Source organism: Elephantulus edwardii, unplaced genomic scaffold (genome assembly GCF_000299155.1).
Source record: "Elephantulus edwardii isolate Elephantulus edwardi_28Jun2011 unplaced genomic scaffold, EleEdw1.0 scaffold00124, whole genome shotgun sequence".
Taxonomy (NCBI): domain Eukaryota; kingdom Metazoa; phylum Chordata; class Mammalia; order Macroscelidea; family Macroscelididae; genus Elephantulus; species Elephantulus edwardii.
The window spans coordinates 7,286,770-7,297,263 of record NW_006399874.1 but is presented as its reverse complement, the minus strand read 5'-3'; the positions used below and the strand labels follow the sequence as shown (position 1 = coordinate 7,297,263).

General features: G+C 39.2%; 1 pseudogene; it reads right to left on the bottom strand.

Moving 5' to 3' along the window:
* Nucleotides 1–8,314: 8,314 nt before the first annotated feature.
* On the bottom strand, nt 8,315–9,946 carry LOC102866366 (annotated as a pseudogene).
* Between the last annotated feature and the right edge of the window lie 548 nt (nt 9,947–10,494).

Sequence of the window (10,494 nt, the reverse complement as noted above, 5' to 3'; positions counted from 1 at the left end):
CAATGTAGGAGGCATTTCACTCCCTAATCTCAAACTCTACTATACAGCCATGGTGGTCAAGACAGCTTGGTACTGGTATAATGACAGACACATTGATCAATGGAACAGAATTGAGAACCCAGAAACCAGCTCTTCTATCTATGGTCAACTGATTGTTTTACAAGGAGACAAAAATAGGTACGTAAGGAAATGAAAGTCTCTTTAACAAATTGTGTTGGCAAAATTGGAAAACTATCTGTAGAAAACTCCAGCAAGACCTACAACTCACTCAATACACAAAAACCAATTCAAAGTGGAGTAAATAAAATTAAGGACAATAAACTTTATTAGAGAAAAGCTTAGAAGTACTCTAGAAGCTATAATCCACAATAAAAAGTTCCAAGCATCTTGGAAAACATACAACCAGGAGAGAATAAAATAGATTAATGGGACCTTCTAAGAAACAAATCTCTATGCACATCAAAAAACTCCAACAAGATATAAAGGAAAGCCACAGACTGGGGGGAAAATTTTTGTTAATAACATATCTGATAACGGACTTATATATAAAATTTATAGAATATTCCAACATCTCAACAAGAAAAAGGTAAACAACTCAACCACAAAATGGGCCCAAGATATGAATAGACACTTCACCAAAAAAGACACTCACATGTTAAACAAATACATGAAGAAATGTTGAAAATCCCTTGTTATCAGAGAGGTGCAAATAAGAACAACTATGAGATATTATCTCACTTAAGCAATAATAGTAAAGTTCAACAGAGCAGCAAACAACAAATGTTGGTGAGGTTGTAGAGAGATTGGAATCTTTATTCACTGCTGGTGGGAGAGTAAAATGGTACTATCACTATGGAAGATGGGTTGATGCTTTCTAAAAAAGCTGGAAATAGAAAGACCATTTGATCCCACAATGCCACTACTAACAATACTCCTTAAGGAAACCAGAACCTCTATCCAAACAGATGCAAGCACAACCATGTTTATTGCTGCATTATTTATAATAGCTAAGAAATGAAAGCAACTTAAGTGCCCTTAAACAAACAAATGGCTAGAGAACAAAATACAATGGAATACTATGTAGCACTGAAAAACAATGAACTCATAAAATATTACACAACATGAGTGAACTTGGAGGACATTATGCTGAATGAAATATCTTAGTCACAAAAAGACACTACTCAGCACCACTGTTACAAAGCAGAACTGACATGGGGGACTGAAAGAATAGGGTAAGAATGATTAGATCATGAACACAGTATTGCAACAGATGAAAGAAAGCATTATTTAAGAGGAATATATGATTAGGCATTATACATACAACAACACGGTCTAGAATATGATGTACATTGCAAAGAGGACTGGAGGTGGGGGCTAAAGGGAGGGAACTAATCAGGCAAAAATAAATTATATTTTTTTTAAAAAAGAAAGTTAACTGGAGAAAGGAGAAGGGAACGGGGGGAACCATGCAACAATCAGTGAGTAAAAATTCAATTTTTTATAAAGTTTCATTAAAATCATAATTTTAAAAATTTTAGAAAAGAAAATTAAAATAAATCTTCAAGAACCAAAATCTGATCTTGAGTTTGCCCCACTTGAATATAAAAACCACTTAGGAATTGATCTGAGGCCTTGAACACTAATGAACAAAGACCAGAATAGCTGTGAAAGAATATCAAGAATATCATACATGAAGAATGTGAAAGTCATTACAAAGACCAAGAAGAAATAAAAGATTCAGATGGATGTCAGAAGAGACTCTTGATATTGCATTAGAATGTAAAGAAGTCAAAGCAAAGGGAAGAAATAAAGAAGTTAAGGAGTCAAACAAAAGATTTCAAAGAGCAGCTCAGAAAGACAAAGCAAACTATGATAATGAAATATGCAAAATGCTAAAGTCAGGAAATCAAAAAGCTCTCAGCAATTCTTAAGCTGATGGAACTGAAGAACTAGTTCAAGACTCGAGAGGCTTGATGCTATTGACAGAATGGTGAATGATCCAGGAAGCATTAAAAAAAAAGACATGGAAAGAATAGAGAGAGAGTCACTATACCAAAAAGGATTGGCTGATACCAAAAAATTTCATTAAATGGAATACAATCCAGAAGCGATAGTATTAATGGAGGAATTTTCAGGTGCTCTGAGGAAATCGGCAAAAACAGGTCCCCATTAATTGATAAAATATTAACTGACATGTTTCAACAAAGAAATGCTGCCTTGGACATGCTCCCCAGGTTATTCCAAGAAATCTGGAGGACAATTGACTGGAAGAGAACCGTATTTACCCCCATCCCAAAAAAAAGGAGACCCAACAGAGTATGGAAATTATCAAATGGTATCACTAATATCAGGAAATTATCAAATGGTTCACTAATATCACATACAAGCAAAACCTTGTTGAAGATTATACAAAAACTACTAGAACTGTATATTAGCAGAGAACTACCAGACATGCAAGCTGAGTTTAGAAGAGGCTATGGCAGTAGGAACATTACAGCTAATGTCAGATGGATCTTGGCTGAAAGCAGAGAGTACAAGAAAAATGTGTTTCATTGGCGATACAAAGTGTGGATCAGAATAAATTGTGTATAACCTTGAGAAGAATGGGAATCCCAAAACACTTGACTATGCTCATGCAAAACCTGTACTTGGACTAGGAAGCAGCCCTCAGAACAGAGCAAGTAAACATTGCATGGTTCAAAATCAACAAAGGAATGCATCAGGGATACATCTTGTCTCTGTACTTTTTCAATTTATATGCAGATCATTTGGGAAACTAGGTTTTATGAGGAGTAATGTGGCATCAGAATTGGAAGAAGACTCATCAACAACCTGTGTTATACAGATGCTACAACCTTGATCACTGAAACTAATGAGTATAAGGAGGACCTGAAGTATCTTCTGCAGAAAGTCAAGGACTGCAGTCTTCAATATAAATTGAAGCTTAACATCAAGAAAACAAACATGAAAAGAGTCCAGAATGAAACCTGCATAGTGGAGTGGTTTGGGACAAGGGGAAGGTTATATAACAATAAAAGAATTTTTTTTACTTTTTTTTTTTTTTTTTTTACTTGTCAAAGAGAAAAGTTTACTGGGGGGAGGGATGGGCGGGGGTAAGTGTGCAACCATGAATGAATGGAACTAAAAATTTAAAAAATAAAATAAAATTTAAAAAAAAAGAAAAGAAGGTTCAAACAAAGTGGCTGAGACCAGGCACTACCCAATGAAAACCAATAACCAGTGACTTCAGATCTAAGGGTCTGGCATTTGTGTCCCCAAAGCAGCCTGGTTATTTAGGAACATGAATGATGTTAAGGACAATGGACCAGAGTGAGACCCACCCATCAATTTCTGAACTCAGCAAAATCATCCTGTTGGCCCAATCTCCAGCCTGTAGAACACCTAAACCAAAAGCAAGTCAGCTATGCTCACCCGTGACACACAGGGCACAATGTGTTTCCTCTACCTTGTTACATTTGGAGAAATGACTCGTCTCCTTCTCTACGACTTAACTTTTCTAATAAAACTATCTTTATTTTCACTTAAAAAAAATTCTCACCACTGGGCCAATAGATAGTTTCATGATAGACAGTGAAGAGTTTGAGATTGTTAACAATTTCAGCCTGCCCAGCTCAACATTCAACACTCTTGGCACCAGCACTCAGGAAATCAAAAGACTAATTGCATTGGAAAAACCTGCTGTTAGAGATCTTTCTAGAGTATTGAAGAGCATTGATGTCAGTCTAGAGAGTAAGGTATGCTTGGTGAAGGTCATAATCTTCATGATTACATCAGAGAGCTTGACAATGACAAAGGATGACAGAAAAAGAATAGATACCTTTGAATTGTGTGCTGGATAAGAATATTGAACATAACATGGACTGCCAAGAGAACAAACAAGTTTTTCCCGGAGAGGGTGAAATCCAGTTTCTCCTTAGAGGCAAGGGTTTTTGAAGTTCCATCTCATATAATTTGGACATGTTGCCTGGAGGGACCAGTCCTTGGGAAAGGACATCATGCATGGAAGGATGAAGGGATAGCACAAGAGAGGAAGACCCTGGATGAGATAGACTGACACAGTGACTGGGGTAATAGAGCCCCATGTGTCAGAGACAGTAAGATTGGCTCAGCATAGGTCAGGCTTCAAAGCTATTGTGTGTAGGATCGCTATGAGTTGGAGGTGACTTGATGGCACATAACAATGACAAATATATTGTTTTTTTTTTCATTTTCTACTAATTTATTTACAAAATTCTAATTTGTCCACCATAGATTACTCTCATCTCTGACATCAATTGTAGGATCTAAGGAATCCAGAAAGCACCCTTAGATTCAGCAGAAAGATTTACAGAACCCAAGACTCATTGCTTAATACAAGGAAAGAATACAAAATTGAATTTAAAGCACAGAGCAGAGTCCTAGAAAATGTCAAACGTGGATCCTTCATTCGTCCCCTCAATTGGAGTCAAGATGTAAAAAGAGCAGAATCTTGCCAACCACATAAGCACACTCAAGCCTTTAGTAAGTAGAGTTTTACTGTCTTTTTATCACATACCTTCTATATTTAGTCTCCATCCCTCTTGGCAGTCAGATAGTATGTTTCATATCCAGTTTCTCAGAGGTTTGGACTGATGCTCTATGTCCCAAAGCTTTCATTAGTATAAATAACCAAATTGGACTGTTGTCTAAAACACCCCAAGCAAACCAAGATGCTCCTATCAGGCAGCATATTGCAAAGGTCACCTTTCCCATAACCAAGAGCCGAAGTCCAACATCTCTTTGTGTAAGATTCATTCTTTCCTGTGAGATACTTGTCCATATATTTTATAGCCCAGTGTAACTATAAAACCAGGTTATAGCTCCAGAAAAAGGAAATATGAACTGACGAGCAATACGGAGTTTACTGTATATAAACTAGGAACACATCAAGAGCTGAGTCACCTGGAAGCACCACGAGATACCATGATGCTGTGGCTGCCAGCTGCAGAGTTGAATGACAAACTTGCAGCTCCACTGGAGGTTTCTTCTCATCACCTCAGGGTAGAGCAAGCCCACCTGGCAAGCACAGCATGTGCTCCTTCATCAAAGACATGGGCGAGAAATGGCACCATGCAAAGCTTCTGTCTTTTGTGTCTCTCTCATTGTATACATCTCAAAATCTCATCCAAGACTGCAATAAGAGTGTGGAGCCAGCAAACAATTTTTCCTATCATCACTATTGTAAAACCGGATGCCTTATCATGATGCTCTGAGATCCAAATAAATACAGCTGCAATTATAAATAGAATGAAATAACTTCTTGTTCTCATTCCCTGCGGTATTTCAGTTAGAGATGGGATCTTGGCATCATTCCGGTAGCATTGTGGACCAAACCTACTGCTGCCAAGCCATTTCTTACTCATGAACATTATGGTCAGAAACCTAGGAAAGAGCGTTCCTGCCTTGTTTGCCTATTCTCCTTGAAAAAATCTGTACTGAATAATATATATGTAACAGCATGCTAGGAACCAAAGTAAAACTTAAATAATAGCTAGGTAAGCATCTAATGCCCATAAAGCAATGATTCTCTGGTGAAAGTTAGATTAGCAAACACAAGTTAGGCTCAGGGGACAAGTGAAAGCCCCTGGTTCTTCCTCACACTGCTCTAGCCTTCCTACCACCACTGTTAATAGTTATTGTCCTGGCAAGCCTTGCACCCCCACTTGTATGCAAGATGAAAGTATTTCCTTCCTAACATGTAGCCCAAACAATGACTTGACCTATCTGATTAGCAGAACCAAAATAACTACTTTGGTTGGATAAAGCTAGGAGAGTGGCTGAGGCCAATATGATTAAAAAGATGAGTGGAAAGCATAACTTCCCCTTCTTAATTTTACTTATTTCAATAAATAGTGGCTTTTCTCAAGATAATTCTGTATTAATTAAACCAAAGTGTTATTTGTTCTTTTATTCAAATGTTGCCACAGATTATTTTGTTTCTCCTTTAGTGCTTACAGAAGAGCATAAGCAATTTTTGTGTTGTTACATGCTGCTGATTCCAATTTATAATGGTAAAAGGTCAAGGACTGCAGTATTCAATATGGATTGAAGCTCAACATTGAGAAGACAAAGATTCTCATCACTGGGCCAATTGGCAGCACTATGATAGATGGGAAAGACATTGAGGTTTTAACAAGCTTGCTCAGATCCACAATCAACTCTCTTGGCACCAGCAGTCAGGAAATCAAAAGATAAATTGAATTGAGAAAGTTTGCTGTCAGGGACCTTTCCAGAGGTCTGAAGAGAAACAATGTCAGTCTAGAGACTGTGGTCCACCTGATCCATTCCATGCTCTTTGCAATTCCTTGCTATGCATCAGAAAGCTGGATAATGACTAAGGATGACAGAATTGATGTCTTTGAGTTGTGTTGCTGGATATCGCTATTGAACATACCATAGATTGCCAATAGAACAAACAGGTTTGTTCTAGAAAAGGTGAAGCTCAGTTGCTCTTTGGAGGCAAGAACTGTGAAGTTCTATCTGACATAATCTGGGCATGTTGTCAGGAGTCACCAGTGTCTGGAAAAGGACATCTTGCTCAGAAGGATGGAATGATAGTGGAAGAGAGAAAGGCACTGAAGTCAATAGACTGACAGTAACTGTAATAATGAGGGTAGGTATATTCGAGGTAGTTAAACAAGACTGGCCAAGGATAGGGCAGGGTTCAGCGCTATTGTGCTTAGAATCATTGAGTGGCAGGCAACTCGATGACACATAACAACATATGACATAGTAGAATTGCCTCATAGGGTTTCGTAGGTTTCTTTATGGATAGGAGACCTAGTTGTTTAAAGTTCTTGACTGCTAACAAAGGTCAGTGGTTTGAACCCACTAGTTAGGAATGCAGGACTAAGATGTGGCAGTCTACTTCTGTAAATAGTTACATCTTTGGAAATCCTATGGAGCAATTCCATTTTATCCTAGATGGGTCATGAGTTAGAATTAACTCAGTGGTAATGGGGAAATAGGTTCATCCTTGAGAGGGTGAGACCAGGCTGCTCCTTGGAGGCAAAGATTCTGAAACTTCAGCTAACATACTTTGGACAATATTGCAAGGTGGGATCAGTCTTTGGAGAGGGACTTGGGAAGGTGGAGGGACAGCACAAGAGAGGAAGACCCTCTGTGAGGTAGATTGATTCAGTGACTAGGGTAATGGGGGTAGGTGTGTCAGACAATGAGATAGAGCAGGGTTTAGGGCTGTTGTACAAAGGGCCACTATGAGTCACAGGTGACTCAATGGCAAATAACAACAACAAAAATAACAATGGGTTTTACTCCTTAGGGGAGCAAATCACCAAGTTTTATTTTCACACAGAGCCATTAGTGGCTTCAAACATAGACCTTTTGGTTAAAAGCTGAAAGCTGAGTCATTATACCTTATTAAATGTAAGAAGCATCCCCTTCCTAAACAACATGCCTCTGGAAACTCTATGAACTTTGATAAACAATGAAAGTTATAGAAACGCTTCAGGCCTTTTGTTCATAGGATCACTTTGAGTTTTGCTCAACTCGACAGCAATCAACAACAACATAAGGCTCTTTATTAAATAATTAGCAAATTCAAGTATGATAAAAATGGAATATTATGTGAATGATACTGTCATAGATGTTTACATGAACCCTTGTTTCAAAAAACTTTCCATTTGGAAGAGAAGAAAAGGTAAGAAATTTTTTCACCACGTGTTTACATGAACACTAGACAGACTGTGGTAAGCACATGAAGAAACAATGAAAATGCATTGTTAGATACCCTTTTGGGTTGTTGACAGGATCATGACAGTCTTTAAGCAGGCAGCTTCATTTGAATAGATTATGAAAAAAAAATTTCTATGCTAGATAAAAAGAAATATTATTTCTTCCTCATAATAAAAGTAATACATATTCACAACATAAATGGTAACTTTTTATTGAATTTTTTTAAAAAAACTTGTCCAAAATTTTACTGCAAGAAAATAGATACACATAACAAAATTTGCCCATTTTAACTATTTTTCCCCAGTTTTTATTCACAAAGGAAAACCCCAGTCCATTTTTTTTTAATTCCTGACATTTCTACACTAAACTAAAATATATTAATATTCCATTTTTACATATCCATGACAAACAAGAAAATTTCATGAGAAGAAAAAACAAACTAAACAAAAAACAGGGAGAAGCTTATAAAACTAACTGTAGATCTCAGCATCAACTGCTAGACAGATAAAGGAATAAAAGTTCTTTAATTAAAAAACCATGAGTGGATGTAGAAACTGAAAATTCACAAACTATTTAAAACCTAGAATCGCTGACACCATTGGATCATGGGTGGTGCTGAACAACAGAAAGGGATTATGGATGAATCTGCACTGTTGCAGCTGCTCCCCAGGCCACCTGTCTCCAAGGAAAGCCTGCTATTAATTAGACACTAAGCCAGGCTGATGCTGGCAGCAGATCCAGTGATGGTAACACGCCTACCAGTACATCCTTCCACTGGGTTCGAGGTTTTGATCTGTGTGCCCCAGACATCTGACAGATCTCATTAATTCTGAAGCCTTGACGCCCGATTATGCAGCCAATCAAATCATTTGGAATGGTAAACTCATGAGTAGAGAGATGCATCCAAACCTGCCCAATATCCTTTCACCTCTGGAGAGCCGGATTCAATGCCACTGAGTCTGGTGTTGCTATGCATCATGGGAAAATGAGTCTGTGGCATTGCCAACTGATGCAGCTTGGTGAAATCAGGCTGTGGAATGGCTTACTGGCCTTGAATGGTATAGGCCCCTAGAGGTGGTCTCTCCAGGTCAGGGTTGAGGCACATGGCCTCGTGGTGTGAAGAAAGCTCGCACTGTCCCTGCCTGTGCTGTGCCTGTCCTGACCACCTGAAAAGATGACCAGACAACTGAGACCTTGGTCTGGTGCAGGATGGTTACCACCTTCAGGAGGTGGAACACCAACATGACCACACGGAGCTGTTTGACACACTCAATAGTGGATTGTCCAAGGCCAGCAATAGTGATGTGATTCACAGCTCAGTTGAGTTGGGGAGTGTTGCAGACCGAGGGTTCCAAAGAATAGAATAATTTTATAATTATTAATAAAGAGACGGACAGCCAGGAATGAGATAGAGCAGAGAGCATAAAACAGAGGGTCGGCAGTTCTCGACTGAAGACCACAAGCCCAGCTTCTCTGTCTTTTTATTCAAAACTGACAGGAAGTAAATTACAAAAAATGGAATGCAAATGAAGCCAATCTATTTAAAACCTTGATGCCTCAGGGTGAATTCCAGCCCAGGAAGTAACACTCCCTCTGTATGGGGCCCCTTGCCATTTCCTGTTTTCACAGAAGTAACACTCCATCTGTAGGGGGCCCCTTGCTGTTTCCTGTTTTGCAGGGAAGGAACAGCTCACCTTCTAGGATCTGCCACAAGAGAAATCCTAACTTATGTATTTGTAATTTCTTCAATTCCTGAACAAAGGTTTTCATATAATATTTGGTATCAAGTTTGGCTTCCCACAGGGGAGCATCTGCCCTGTCACCTGAGGACCTGAGCCCCTGCACTGTCTCATATTTCCTTGATCTTGTTACCACCTTTTCCAATGAGAAAGCTACCCTGACTCGTCTCAGGGCTACTGGGGGTCTACTGGCAGCTGTGCTATAAAACTGCTGATATCCTCTTCCAGTTTGTCGATGATCATAGCAAAGACGCCATCTTTAAAGAAGGCATTAGTGGGTCCAGCGAGAATTCTCTCAGGACAATTCCCTTCTGAGATGTTGATCTTCACACCATCTCTTAATGGATTCCTTTGTTTCCAAAGACACTGCCAAATTCCTTTCCATGCATAAGTAGCTGGATGGTGAGAGTGCCATTTAATCCACCTTTCATCACACCAGCATTCATGTCAAGTGTTCTGAGGAGCTGGGCTTTGAGTGGTCAAGTCTTTGGTCACAGGTGGGGATGAAAGACAAAACCAGAGGTGTGTAAGGCAACTGAGAGGGGAAAGGGGACAATAGGGGCGGGTGGGACAATAGGGAAGGCGAGGTGGGCAGCCAGTAGGTGGAGCGGGTGGAGAAAGGAGGGGGAAAGAGACCTCTGGGGCTGGTGAATGGTGGGCAGGAGAAGGCGCAGGCAGCGGCTGCTCTGGCTGTGCCTCTGCTGGTTTGCATCAACTATTTTTATGTATAAAATTCAGAGACATTAATTCTGGTCACAATGTTGTGCAATCTCCACTGTTTCCAAGTTTTTTCATTGCTCTCAACAGCAATTCATTAAGCAAAACATCCTCACTTTTCTCTTTTTCTCGCGTCTGAGAGAGAACTCTGTTCTCTTTGCTTTTGCCTGTTCTGGATCATCTGTATCAGTAGGAATATACACTATTTGCCCTCCGGTGACTGACTTTGTTCAGTCATTATGATGTGAAAACGAATTAGAGAAAAGAGATGAAGCAAACCACTTGGAGTCAAGATCCAGAATTT